Source organism: Lineus longissimus, chromosome 1 (genome assembly GCF_910592395.1).
Source record: "Lineus longissimus chromosome 1, tnLinLong1.2, whole genome shotgun sequence".
Lineage (NCBI taxonomy): Eukaryota > Metazoa > Nemertea > Pilidiophora > Heteronemertea > Lineidae > Lineus > Lineus longissimus.
Genome location: NC_088308.1, coordinates 19,938,917 through 19,953,606, shown reverse-complemented (window position 1 = coordinate 19,953,606; position 14,690 = coordinate 19,938,917). Strand labels below are relative to the sequence as shown.

General features: G+C 43.3%; 2 long non-coding RNA genes across 2 annotated transcripts; both read left to right on the top strand.

Annotated features, from left to right (window-relative positions):
• Positions 1–2,872: 2,872 nt before the first annotated feature.
• On the top strand, positions 2,873–6,658 carry LOC135495146 (uncharacterized). The gene is made up of 4 exons (XR_010448533.1): positions 2,873–2,960; positions 5,212–5,329; positions 5,807–5,925; positions 6,452–6,658. It is a non-coding gene; the product is annotated as an uncharacterized LOC135495146 (long non-coding RNA).
• Positions 6,659–7,173: 515 nt separating this feature from the next.
• On the top strand, positions 7,174–13,581 carry LOC135495096 (uncharacterized). Its single transcript, XR_010448521.1, has 4 exons — positions 7,174–7,255; positions 7,781–7,855; positions 8,526–8,727; positions 9,759–13,581. It is a non-coding gene; the product is annotated as an uncharacterized LOC135495096 (long non-coding RNA).
• The last annotated feature ends 1,109 nt before the right edge of the window (positions 13,582–14,690 follow it).

The window sequence follows — 14,690 nt, the reverse complement described above, 5'->3', positions numbered from 1 at the left end:
GTCGTATACACAAGAAGGCCTTGACGCACCCAATGGCTGTCATGGGGACCAGGAGGCCCTGAATCTCCCAAGAGCTGTCTAGTTGAACATGAGGACAACCACGTCATTGAAGGTCATGATACAGCCATTGGCTTTTTGTTGAACATGAGGAAACCACATCCTTGATTTGTCTTGGAGACCAGGATGTCCTGACACACCCTTGAGGCGTTTGGTTGAACACAAGGACGAGCACATTCTGGGATGCAGACGCAGGATAGCTCTCTGGTGTATGAGGCCCATATGATCGACGTAAAATATCAATGTAATTTATCGGCCTTCTGATCGAAAGGATTTACTCAGTCTGTGCTCGTCCTCAATATCATTTCCAGTTAGTAGTTTCTTTTCTATGGTCTACGTAGAAAAAAATCCGGATGCACTTGTCCTCAGGATATCTAATAGGTAAATCAAGGACTTAGGGTCATAAGGCGTTTGTTCCCAGGAAAATAGGGGATGCCCTCGATCTCATTGTCAACAGGACAGCTTCTGATACTATCAGGACATTGTGGTCCCTAAGACACATCCATGAGGCGCTCATCCACATATTCACCAGAACAGCGCCGATTGGTCCCCAAGACACATCCATGATACGCCCGTCCGCATATTCACATGGACACCTCGATGGAATATCACGGCATTATGGTCCCCAAGACGCATCCAGGATATGCTCGTCCGCATATTCGGAAGGACAGATCTATGATGTATCAGGGTTTCTGGTCCCGAAGACACGATCTATGATATACTCGTCTGCACATTCACCAGGACAGGCCCATGGTGTATGAGGGCTTTATGGCCCAAGACACATCAAAGATACACTCGTCCGCCGCATATTCACCAGGACAGCTCTTGGGGGATATACTGGCAATATGGGCACAGAACAGCGCCGATTGGTCTCAAGACACGTCCTTGATACGCCCGTCCGCATATTCACATGGACGCCTCCATGGTGTATCAGGGCATTATGGTCCCCAAGACGCATCCAGGATATGCTCGTCCGCATATTCGGAACGACAGATCTATGATGTATCAGGGTTTCTGGTCCCGAAGACACGATCTATGATATATTCGTCCGCACATTCACCAGGACAGGCCCATGGTGTATGAGGGCTTTATGGCCCAAGACACATCAAAGATACACTCGTCCGCCGCATATTCACCAGGACAGCTCTTGGGGGATATACTGGCAATATGGGCACAGAATAGCGCCGATTGGTCTCAAGACACATCCTTGATACGCCCGTCCGCATATTCACATGGACACCTCCATGGTGTATCAGGGCATTATGATCCCCAAGACGCATCCAGGATATGCTCGTCCGCATATTCGGAAGGACAGATCTATGATGTATCAGGGTTTCTGGTCCCGAAGACACGATCTATGATATACTCGTCCGCACATTCAGCAGGACAGCCCCATGGTGTATGAGGGCTTTATGGCCCAAGACACATCAAAGATACGCTCGTCCGCCGCATATTCACCAGGACAGCCCTTGCGGGATATACTGGCAATATGGGCACAGAACAGCGCCGATTGGTCTCAAGACACATCCATGATACGCCCGTCTGCATATTCACATGGACACTTCCATGGTGTATCAGGGCATTATGGTCCCCAAGACGCATCCAGGATATGCTCGTCCGCATATTCGGAAGGACAGATCTATGATGTATCAGGGTTTTCTGATCCCGAAGACACGATCTATGATATACTCGTCCGCACATTCACCAGGACAGCCCCATGGTGTATGAGGGCTTTATGGCCCAAGACACATCAAAGATACACTCGTCCACCGCATATTCACCAGGACAGCTCTTGGGGCCGGGGGATATACTGGCAAGATGGGCACGAAGACTTATTCCTAATGAGCTTGTCCTCAGTTTAGCAGGACAGAGGGCCTTCTTGGTCCCCAAGACACATCCATGATACGCTCGTCCATATATTCACCAGGACGGTGTGATGACGTCACTTTGCTGCCTCCGATGTGCAGGACGTTTGTTCAGACGTTGTGGCCACATTACATTTCCCAACAGAGTAACCTAAAAGTCACTCGATCCTAATGTTTACCTGGCATGTAGACCTCACCCAATCCATTTTCGACGGTAATGACCATATTAAAAATATCGAGAGACCGCCCCTGGCATCAAGGCAATTAGCGCCAATACCAAACTTGCGTTTTTTTAATTTCGGGGACCAGGCGTAAAATCTGTCTTACTGTAAGCTAGCGAAACGTGGAGAACCTTGAATCTATCAACGCGCGAACTCCAGATATTGCCCATCCTGAACCCGTCATCCTAAGAAATCGCTCCTCCGACCCAGCACGTCTCAGGTGTTTGTTACACTCCGGACGCAGTGGACCGACTTCGCGTTGTCGCCCGGAGGACGATCAGGATGACAAAATGGACAGCATTGGAGTCTAGGCCGGAGATGTCTTGTTTCCTCAGGACTGTGTCTCTATTGTTGACTTATGGAGAAGAACTGGGCGGGCTCGAGGAGAATTAATCAAGAACGAGCGCCATTCGTAACAAACATACTGAGTCAATTTTTTGAATGGACAAGGCCGCTTAGGCCTGTCATGAAAGAGATTGTCACAACAAAATATTCGTCCCGCTATTCATTGATGAATGACCGTGAAGACGCTCTCGAAATTATTTCGGAATATCCTGAATTTGGAAAGGTGACAGAAGAATTACCAGGGAAAGAAATTTGATTTAGGGTCTAAGTAATACACATGATTTTTTTTATAATTGCCGCCGAAAAATTGCTCCGCCTGTTCGCCTCCTCCGCCTGATGACAATGACGTAATCGCACGATCGTCTGCCCACTTGTTGAATTCTCCGGCGGCGGCGGCATTAATATTTCGAAACTTCTCCGTTTAATTCTCTGATTTCACCTCTATTTCGTGCATAAAGACAACTTTTGGATGGTAAGTTCACAGATTAGGTATCTTAGCTCATCCATATTCCGATGTTTTTGCGTTTCATGCGTTATTGGGGCAATGATAAAGGAATTTTTGTGCGGTTGGCCAAAATTTTGATGGTGGCCTGCGCGGCGATTTTCTTCATAAAAAAACATACGATTCTGTGTTCTATGATATTCACCAAAGTGCCGGAACCAGGTATTCTTGTTCTGTGTGTAATTCTGTATCTGGTGAACTAAATTACGTTGAAATTTTTACCATTTTTGATTGTGTGAAAATCGTGTTGAAACTGACCAGTCCAGTGCGATAACTGAATACGTTTCGTTGTCCATTTTGTGTGCACTGCCGAAGCACGTGTTTGCTGTCTGCGCTGCCGAAGCACGTGTTTGCTGTGTGCATCAACATGCATTGACTGTGTGGATGTGTGACATTTGATTTTCGCGGGAACAGGGCCCAGCAGGGGAGAATGGGGGGAAAAAACAGATTCTAGCGGGTGGGGGACTGCAGACGCTACAGAAAGCGTTTTTTTTCTTCAGGTTTGAGATAAAAAGCTGTGTTCTAGAGATTCCAGCATGTCTACAGGTAGGCCTGGGAAATAGAAAACTTGCAAAAATAAATTGTGGCCATTTTGTCTGTTGAAAAGATCCTGTTCACAGGCAAGGTATGTTTACCTTGGCATAAAAGTAAAAACTATATAAGCTTATTCAAGTAATATTCTTTAAGTGGTCCATGTCTTCCAATTCTCATGATATTTTGAAAGCTTTTGGTGATGATTTGATTTAAAACATTAGTTTTATGTCATGGTAACCTTACGCTGAGGGTCTTTTCAAAATGGGCAAAAGTTATTTTGGCATACGGTTTATTCTGCCGGTAACTGAGCTGTTCTCCTCTCCCCCTGACTCCCTCACCCTAAAAGCTTGTGCCTACCCCAAAAATGTTGGCCCAGGAAGGGGGCTGTGCCATAAATTGGAAAAAGCAGGGGCCAAATTGTTTCCCCTCGAGGGTCCGGACACCAAAAATGTTTTTTTCATGCAAACTTTGGCCAACTGTCAAACTGGCAGAGAAAGAACTGCTCTTGCCCCCCCCCTCCCATAAAAGTTAGCCACAGGCTGGGAGGTGGAGCAGCTATAATATATAAGGATGTTCTCTGACCTTTTGTTGTAAAGCTTTGTGACCAAAATTTGGTCATTGCAAAGGATTTTCTCTAAAATTATGAAGTTAATGACTTTGGATCAGAGAGAACAATAGACCACCGTCGTAAATTAAGTCCGGCCATTTTGAAAACACTTCAGAGGCAACGTATGTTTACCATGGAATAAAAGTACAAATATACAAGCTTATTCAAGCTTTCCATGTCTTCCAATGTTTTTGATATTTCGAACGCTTTTGGTGATGATTTGATTTAAAACATAACTTTTATGTCATGGTAAACTTGCACTGCCTGCGAAAACTCTTTTTCAAAATGGGCTAAATTTATTTTTGCAAGCTGTCTATTATTCGTGGGACACTTGATCATCCTGCTGGGACATCCCTATATGTTCCATTGAACAGTTCATTCCTTTGGACCACAATTTTTCAAAATAACTTTCCCACCATGGGGAGATTTTCCAAACATTTGCATACAGCTTTTCTATGTCAGAGGGAAAGTGTCCTTGACATCTTCATTAGAACTCTGTGGCATCCACACAAGTGTTGAGGGGCTCAAAGTTGGTTGTGATCTTGTGACATTCACAATTTTTGCCTGCATGACAGGGATGTTAGTGAAAAAGTGGGACAAACAAGGGGGGGGGTGTGGGGGTGGGGTACTTGTCAATTTGGCAGCCACAAAGAAGTGTTCTGGTTTTTGATACCAACTGTGGACAGGTCAATGTCACGACCACAAAGATACCAGTGTTCAGGATATGGTCTTCCCACGGGTCCGCAAAGACGGACTTTGTTCATGGTAATAAAACATTTCCAAGACATAGTCTGCAGTTGTGTCCAAAGATGACACTAGTTACATAACATGAAGAAATGTGTCCATAGAGTTGAGGGATAGATATGGAGAAGCTTCTGGATGTTGTGCTTTGAATTCAGCGTTCATTCTGGACTAGGAGGGTTTATTCTCCAGAAAGTATTCCATCTTCCTTAAGGGAGATGCTGAATTTTTTAGTGCCCCACCAATTTGGTTTATTTTCCCAGTGACTCTGGCTTCTGGATGTGTTTGGTCAGATACATTTTGATATTTACCTCATAACTTTGAATTGTTTCATTGCAGACTGCGTCATCAGAAATGTTTTCCTGTGTAGCGAAAAGTGCTGAGCTGTGGGTTCACTTCACCTCAACACCATCCCCAATTTCTAGGAAGGATCAGTTCATATTGTGAACTTATAGAGGTAAAAATGTTTCTGTGGGCAGTGAAAACGTACTCCCTACTTCAATGTTCTTTCAATAATACGCCAAGGCTGCGAGTTCCAGCCTCGTTCCCATCATCTGTCTGCTGATGCCTAAACAATCTCGCAAAGGATGATATAAATTTGAATTGAATTTTTATTGAAAGGACAGATTCCAAGGTCGTGCCTGGCCAGACCATGAAATCTGTGTTTTGTCCAAAAAGACTGAAAGAAGCATATGTCTTTCAGTTGCAAATGCAGAATGGGAAGAGACTTGGACACGGTACTTTACCAGCAAGAGAGGATCATATCTGTGGTCATCAAACTAAGATGGTCAGTTGGTATGCGAGATTTTATTTGCATTCTAATAGGACAGGTACACAGCCCTTTGCTGGGCTATTACCCTATGGGACCCACCCCTCTCGCAGAAAATTATCTTGTCCTATTCCTTGGTATCAACAAAATGGTTTACTTCTGCAGGATCAACATTGAAGATGAACAGGCAACAGAGCTAAAGACAGCGACTGGCTAGGATGGTGCTGGCAAGCTACGACAACGTGTTCAATTGTTGGGGGAGAAACTGTAGCCAAGCTTATCCGGTATGGTACTGCATAGGTTTTCATTGACAACTCGGTGAACTTTGTGAACCATATGTCATGAATGTCTTCACCCAAGTTTATGGAAAGACAATGCTCCTCATCCATTGTGGAATATAAGGACACAATGCATCTTCTTTTCAATTTTATGGAAAGACCATGCTCCTCATCCGTTGGGGAACATAAGGTCACAATGCATCTTCATTTCCTTTGACCGCTTCATGGGAAGTCCTTGGGATGCTGCTCCCTCGATTCAAAAGACTTTCTTCAATCCAGGTTCTCTTAAAGCATAACCATGTACCAGTAAGATGTTTTGGGAGTCGCAACCTTGAGGGAACTTAGGTCTTTACCTGTCCCAATCCTGGTTGGTAAGGTTCTAGTTGACCATAAACCATGCGAGAAGGTCACAAACTACAGGGAATTCATGTCGAATTCATGAACAAAAAACAATGACTGACACTTTATCTCATTGTGTTCTCATAATATCACGAAATTCAGCCAAGTTTTATATAATGTACTCTTTTAACAGGTTTTGCTGTAAGACCATGATCCGGTCCATGTAAAGTTGACCAGAGGGACGCGTAATGACGTTACGGAGCAGGAGCCGCAAGATTGTGGCAAGAAATGGTGTGGTAACCAACGACAGCGCCAAAGGGAGACGTAAGAATGACAGAGTGAGGACAGTAGATACATCTACCACCATACTGACAGCAGACTTACGCAAGGGTACGGCTGTCCTGGGAGCACCATTTGCAAACTTGATGCGAATGGCGCGAGAACCAAGCTGGCAATGCTGGCTTGAGAGGTGTGCCGAAGAATCTCCCTGGGATCAAGCCCGGGCCTTATTGGGTGGTAGCCAACAGAGTTAATCAGATGATGACAATGTTACAATGTGTTTACCATTGGTCAACTTAAACTTTACCTCAGTATTCGCCAGTCATTGGACCTGTGTCAGTGACAGCTTAATTGCCAACACAGGAACTAAAAATGGATGTTGGGCCAAAGACAATGCAAAGTCTGGACCATATTGGATTTACAGACTGACTGTACAGACTTGGCAACAGCAAAATAAGCCAGTGACAGTGAGGATGAGTCTGTGACAGGATGCCTCTGCTATAATGAGAATGAAAGGATGAATGCCAGCAGGATGACTAAGTGACAGAAACTTTCATGTGTAATCGCCTTAAAAATTTATGATCGTCCTGATGGTTTTAGCCTTCTGTTTCAGCATGGTTTTAAGATTAAGTTTTAAGGAATGTCACAGAGGTCTGGAAAAACTATTGCTAACTGGGATGCACTGGCATCTGGAACACCTGCTGTGAAGGAGGGCTGGGTACGCACCGAGAAAGATATTTTTTCTTTCCGGCCATGTTGCCAGTGCCACAAAGAACCTAACTGAAGTTGGTGCCAGTTTAGATATGAACTTGAATTATCAGAGGTTGTTAAAGAGAGCCTCTGCACCCTACAGTAAAAGGACGAAGCAGCTTGGTTTGACCAGGGGAAATATCCACTGACTAGGTGCCAACATAAACATGATAGAGGGCACTGATAATTAGATGCCCGAATTTGCCTCCTTGGCTAGTCGTAGAAAGTTGGTTGTTTCGTGAGAAATACACTGTGCTGTAAAGCATGCACTTTGAAATGATTCCTTTTGCCTGTGATCTGAGCATGTGCGAGACAATGATGCAGTTCATAGAACTCGGTGAGATGGTGACAGCTGGCTAGGAAGAAGACACGTCTATGCATGTTTAAAAAATTCAGAGGAATTTGGCTGCAGTCAAGACGTCCTTGCAGTGAAAAGCCTGAGGTGTTACAAATTCACTCACAGGTATTCTAATAGTTAAGAGTTATTTTTCAGCCTGCATGGTTTCAAGGATTAGATGAGATTGAGCGATACAACATACATGGAGAAACATGTGTACTTTACATAAAGGTCTGTGTGTGTATCCTGAAGAGGGATTCAGTTGACTTTTGAAGGAGCAAATATTTTAAATAAGAAAATTTTTCTTCATATTCTGTCAACTAGTCGAAAAGCTGTCAGCATTGAAGTTTCTTGCCTTCATTCAGGCAAGAGAGAATGCAGTCCCATACAGCTTGAAGTAAAATACATGTCTCTGAACCTGGCTGACATAGATTAAACCTGATTCCTGCCCAAATAATGAACAAAAATCTGCTCAACATCAAATCGCCTCCGACAGTGGACATGGCTGATTATCTGGAGATGGTGTTTAGTATTTCATCACATTAATACACAATACAAGGTGTGAAGGACTGAAGGTAGGTTTGCCTAAACATTAGGCATAAGAAACTGGACAACAACGCAGACAATTCTCAACATTTTGTCTTGCTGAATGTATGTAACAAGTTACTGACAACTATTCACAGAGTCTGAGCAAACGTGATGGTTGTCTGTATTGCACTTCAGACCAGTGATCTGCTTATGGCAGGTAATGGCACTTGTTTCTAAAACAGCTTCTCATTTACCTAGTGTCTTCACATTTGGCAGATGATTATCTAGATGTGGAAAAGCCAGGGGACCGTTCCGCGTTATTGATTATTTTGTTTACAAAATTTTATGAATGAAAACTGTGGTCCTATTCCAGCTCCTCCATCTGATGGCACAGACTAGAAAAGAGAAAAACTACCACACCATCGTCATCCTGGTAATCAAGCCAAGATCAGTTCACGTGCTGAGGGTTGCAACTCCAACACCACTGACAAGATTTCACTGGGATCAGCTGACTGGAGAAAATGATGAAGGAATCTACAATGTCGTTGCAAGGACAAGCAATCTTATAATACAAGGTTGGTGTGAATGTGAATCTCTGCAGGATAGATGTACATATACTGTAGCCTGCCTGCCGGATAACTTATCAAGAATGTCAAGAATGACGAGAATGATAAGTCAAAAAGTTTATAACAGATTTTATTCATAACATTGGTCAAGTGCTGTCCTGGGTGTCTCCAAATTTTTTTTCAGTATCTCCCTGAAGATTTTCATAGTGTATAGACTTTTGGCAAAAGAGATACAAAAAGTTGAAAATGAAGTACTACAAGTGATATTTATTTTGAAGCTAACTTTTCATTTTAACCCCCTGGTATCGACAGCAATTTAGTGAAAATTCATAAAAAGGCCGTGGAGTAAACAATAGAATCATAAGAAGTTCCTACCTAATCAAAAACATCCATAAAGAAACCCTAATGTACGATAATCCAACCTAATATCGATTGAAAAACAAAACCTGGCAGTCTCCTGTACATGAATACATGAATGGGGTCAGGAAGCAGACTCGCCAACTCGCTATAGCCCTGTATTACTCGGTAAAATGTACAGCAACCCACCAAGGAATGAGTTTTATTATGAAGATGACACTCCAAGCATCGCCCTGTGGTGTTACTTACTTCTCGGCCACTTGGTTATCGTAGGGCGGGAGTTTAAAACACGGGCGGCTACTGTAATGTATGCTACCTGACGAGGAATGCCAGGGGGTTTCATGAATATGTATGAATGTGTAGCTGGTGAGTTTGTTACCTATTTGTAGTCTTCAGTAATACAGTAACTATCACACGAATCACTTCGTTGCGTTATATCTTACAGCTACGGGCAGTACAGGAGCTAAAGGGTTAATAGAAATTTTTACATTCTGAATAGTTGTTAGTACTGTCGGCAAGTTCCTGGCGCATAAGGTTCCAGAGTGAACTGCAATCACAGTGAGATGTCCTTGTGCACTTGACACCCCCTCTTAGTAAGCCAGAGGCCTTTCATGCAGCTGTTTCTAAAAACTCTGTCTCTGTAGAAGTCATTAAAATCAAAAGAACTATTGTCTTATTTTCAGCACCTCAACGGAAAATCACTGGTAACTGAAGCTGGTAGAGCGCTGTGACATCTCTTGTAAACAAGCTGCGTTATAGACAAGGATCAATCAACCAAGTTCAGATGTCTTGAACACGATAGGGCCCCTTCCATTCTGACTGGAAAAGACATCTGTCATCTATGGTTTCTGCATGATCAAGGGTATCCACAGTTTCTTTGCTGGGATAATGGAAAGCAGTGGAATTCCTGTCCTTGCCAAGGACCTAAATATTTGATGACATCATTCCGTCATATATTGCAATGTCCACCGGTAATTATATACAGACTTAAGTTTTGCTTTGAAGCAATGTCACAGTCTACCATGCCAGGATTTTTTATTGTACTCTTGTTATGCCGTAAATACAATAGGGCGAGTACAGTGTACATTGAGTCTGCACTTCATACACTGTGTACAATCGCACTTGTTTGTCATTCCTGCCGTATCATGTAGCCTTGCGCAAATAGTTCAATCAAAATTGTTTTAAAAAGGCGTGATATTGCTCAAATTTGTAAATTCTTGATTGAAATCTGCCAATTCAAGCAATGAGATAGCGGTACTCTACCTATCTGTACGATAAAAAAACCGACGGTTATCGCGGCTCTTGGCTCTAAGATTAGGGTGTCCCAATATCCACACCTGGTATTCTTTAGTTACTGTGTAGTGACCTTTTTGTTTTCACTTTTAAAAACCTATGCGATTTGCCGCACTGAAGGTCCCTCCAGAGATTGTTGGACTGGGTCCATTGAATGTGACAAAAATATACAACACCTATTTACAAATGAAGTGAGGGGACAGCCTTTTGGTGTAACTCCATATAACTGTCTGGTGATTTCGCTCTGGGCTTGTGACATTCTGATCGGTCTGAAATAATCATTGTCGCCCATCCCTCAATTTGAGGCCTGTGTCCCGATGGTGGCGTTGAATGGCAAAATCAAAGGGGCATGACGGCGGTTAAACCTATTGCGAATGGGCAGCATCACAACCAGTTCTGAGATCTGGGGGTGGTGTAGGATATCTGGTTACCACGCACACATCTCCTGAAATCTGCGGTGGGTTGGTACCCCACGCTACGTAAGGGGAGGTTTCTGGGTAAGACTTGGTCCATGTGAATAGGTAGTACCTGAAAGATGAGAAGTTGCGAATGGACGCCTTAGAATATGTCCTTCGACCAGCTAGTGCTAACCCGGTCACTGTCTCCAGGTCACCATACCTTGGTCAATGAGCGGGCGAAGAACCCAATGGCTCCGTCAGGAGTACATCGTCAACTTCAGCCCGTAGTCAAACCGGTGCACGCACAAATATCTTGGCTGAGAGTGGGGGACGTACTTGCTTCTCATCGGGGTAATACAGTACCACTGTATACAATGACCCCATTTTAGTTGGATTTTACTGAGGAGTGGACGATAATGAGAATTTCAGGCCAGTCCGATTGTCACCAGTTCAGAGGGCGATTACCTGATGGTTATGTGGCATTTCATCAAACGGTTGACTCTTTCACATCCTTTGTAAATTAGTGTTGCTTGTTACATGTTGCATTCAATGGCTCATTTGAGGATAGTTTCGGTGATTCTACTTTACCATGAGCAGGCCCATTTTGACATATAACTGTGTAGTTTGTGCTCTGTAGTATGTGATTTAAAAAGTTGTAAATCTGGTTATTGGAGTAAAGATTGTACAATGGAATATATCCACGGGATACACTAATCTGAGAGCCAAGAGCCAAGACTCCCTTAAAGAGCCAATTAAGTGCCGCCAGGAGAGCCACAAGCCAAAGAAAAGGAATAGGCTTGATTGAATATAATTATTATCTTTGGGAATCCTAAGCCTACAGGTACCCTACTTGATAAAAAATGGATTTATTTTGTGACCGTTTATGACGTCGTAAGACATCGCCAGCTGGATAGCGGTATTGTTAACAGCCTACCATGCCAAGATTTTTTATCATACTGTTGTTACGCCGTCTACAATACGGCGGGTACAGTGTACATTGAGTCTGCACTTCACCCCCTGCTTACTCACACGTGTTTGTCGTTCCTTCCATATCATGTAGCCTTGTGCAAATAGTGCAATCAAAATTGTTTTAAAAAGGTATATTGCTCAAATTTGTGAATTCTTAATTGAAATTTGCTAATTCAAGCAATGAGATAGCGTACTAGTGTACCGGTACTCTGCATATCTGTACTGTAAAAAAACGGTGCTCGGGGCTCTTGGCTCTCAGATTGGGGTGTCCCAATGACCACACCTGGTATTCTATAAGTTACTGTAGCTTAGCTCAGTGGAGTGACCTTTTTGTTTTCACTTTTAAAAACCTATGCGATTTGCCGCACTGAAGGTCCCTCCAGAGATTGTTGGACTGGGTCCATTGAATGTGACAAAAATATACAACACCTATTTACAAATGAAGTGAGGGGTCAGCCTTTTGGTGTAACTCCATATAACTGTCTGGTGATTTCGCTCTGGGCTTGTGACATTCTGATCGGTCTGAAATAATCATTAACGCCCATCCCTCAATTTGAGGCCTGTGCCCCGATGGTGGAGTTGAATGGCGAAATCAAAGGGGCATGACGGCGGTTAAACCTATTGCGAATGGGCAGCATCACAACCAGTTCTGAGATCTGGGGGTGGTTCAGAATATCTGGTTACCACGCACACAACTCCTGAAATCTGCGGTGGGTTGGTACCCCACGCTACGTAAGGGGAGGTTTCTGGGTAAGACTTGGTCCACGTGAATAGGTAGTACCTGAAAGATGAGAAGTTGCGAATGGACGCCTTAGAATATGTCCTTCGACCAGCTAGTGCTAACCCGGTCACTGTCTCCAGGTCACCATACCTTGGTCAATGAGCGGGCGAAGAACCCAATGGCTCCGTCAGGAGTACATCGTCAACTTCAGCCCGTAGTCAAACCGGTGCACGCACAAATGTCTTAGCTGAGAGTGGGGGACGTACTTGCTTCTCATCGGGGTAATACAGTACCACTGTATACAATGACCCCATTTTAGTTGGATTTTACTGAGGAGTGGACGATAATGGGAATTTCAGGCCAGTCCGATTGTCACCAGTTCAGAGGGCGATTACCTGATAGTTATGTGGCATTTCATCAAACGGTTGACTCTTTCACATCCTTTGTAAATTAGTGTTGCTTGTTACATGTCGCATTCAATGGCTCATTTGAGGATAGTTTCGGTGATTCTACTTTACCATGAGCAGGCCCATTTAAAAAACCTAAACTGTGTAGTTTGTGCTCTGTAGTATGTGATCTAAAAAGTTGTAAATCTGGTTATTAGAGTAAAGATTGTACAATGGAATATCCGCGGGATGCCCTAATCTGAGAGCCAAGAGCCAAGACGCTGTTAAAGAGCCAATCAAGTGCTGCCAGGAAAGCCACGAGCCAAAGAAAAATTTAGGCTTATGAAACTTTGGGAATCCTAAGCCTACAGGTACCCTACTTGATAAAAAATAAATTTATTATGTAATCATTTATGACATTGTAAGAAATCGCCGCCTTGATAGCTATTATGTGCAGACTTAAGTTTTGCTTTGAAGCAATATCACTGCTACACTTGTGAAGCAGTGGCAGTGTTCAGGTCTTGCCTGCCTCGATGACATATCTGCATACCAGTAGTTATGAGCAGACTTGGCTCTTTCTTTGGAGCAGTACAGTTGCAAGATAAATAAATCCTGTTTGTAATTTTATAAATTAGTTGCTCATTAAGGGCTTACGAAGGTTTTGATGCCTTGCTGGCATATCTGCATACCAGTAAATATGTGCAGATTCATTTCTTGCTTTGAAGCTATATTGTTGCTACACTCCTAAAGCATTGTATTTTGTAAATTCCAATTATGATAAAACCTACAATTGTACCAAGAGTGCCATTTAGTTTGCCTTATTGTATAGCACAACACTATAGGATTGGAGCTGCAAAAGAAAGGAAATAAATAGGCAATCTGATGTAGATTATTCTTGGGTTGGGACATTGTCCCTGAGATGAGTGTCCACACAAAGACAACGGTGAAGCATTTGATGAGGCCCAAAATTTCAAATCCCTGTGGAGTATACATACTAAAAGGCTGTTGTAAATTCTGCCAGGAGGCGTTTCAACCTGAAGGACAAAATATTGCGTGTATGTAAGCCTACTGTAAATTCATTCGGGGGCCCCTTCCAACCCAAAAGGCGAACATATGTGACCTGCCATGACGAAACAAGTCCCATGTCTCTCCGAACTTGACGGGTTGAGATGGACTGGTTGTTCATTTCACTGTCATCTGCCTTATGAGACATCGGAGTACATCATTTTGATGGTGTCATTTTAGGCTCATCTTTTGTGCATGCAGCTCATTTTGTTATGGTTTGTCACATATTGCATGTGGTGCTAAATGGGCACTACCATATTCAAGCATACATTATTGGCTGTGACAAAGGCTCCCTAAATGTCGTGCAGATTTCGCTAGAAACTGCCACGACCTTAAGGACAACAATATATTGCAAAAGATTTGTTCCCATCAGCGGAGAAGCTGAAGAAAGCATCAAGACAGTTCAGGAGTTGATCTGGCCAGTCACGGCTATACTGACAAGAACATCTCCAGTTATTGCATGGTGATTTTGTCTAACAGGTTTGCCTAGCTTCCAGTCCCTAGTCACAACCATCTCCTCCATGAAGAGGATGTCCAGGAACTTTTGTCCAAGATGGGTGGAAGATGAATAAAAACGACAGACCGATCTTGGTTATATGTAAGCAGATAGAGCTAAATAGCCCATTAATTTCCCAACATAACGTCTAATTACATTGGTAATAAGCCTATCTGCCCAAAAGGCCTATGAAAGGAGAGAATTTCATTGGAAATTGGCTTAGACGACAAAGGCGCCGTCTTGCGGTAAAAAGTGGAACTGAAAGTTTTGGTCGAAAATTTCAGTTC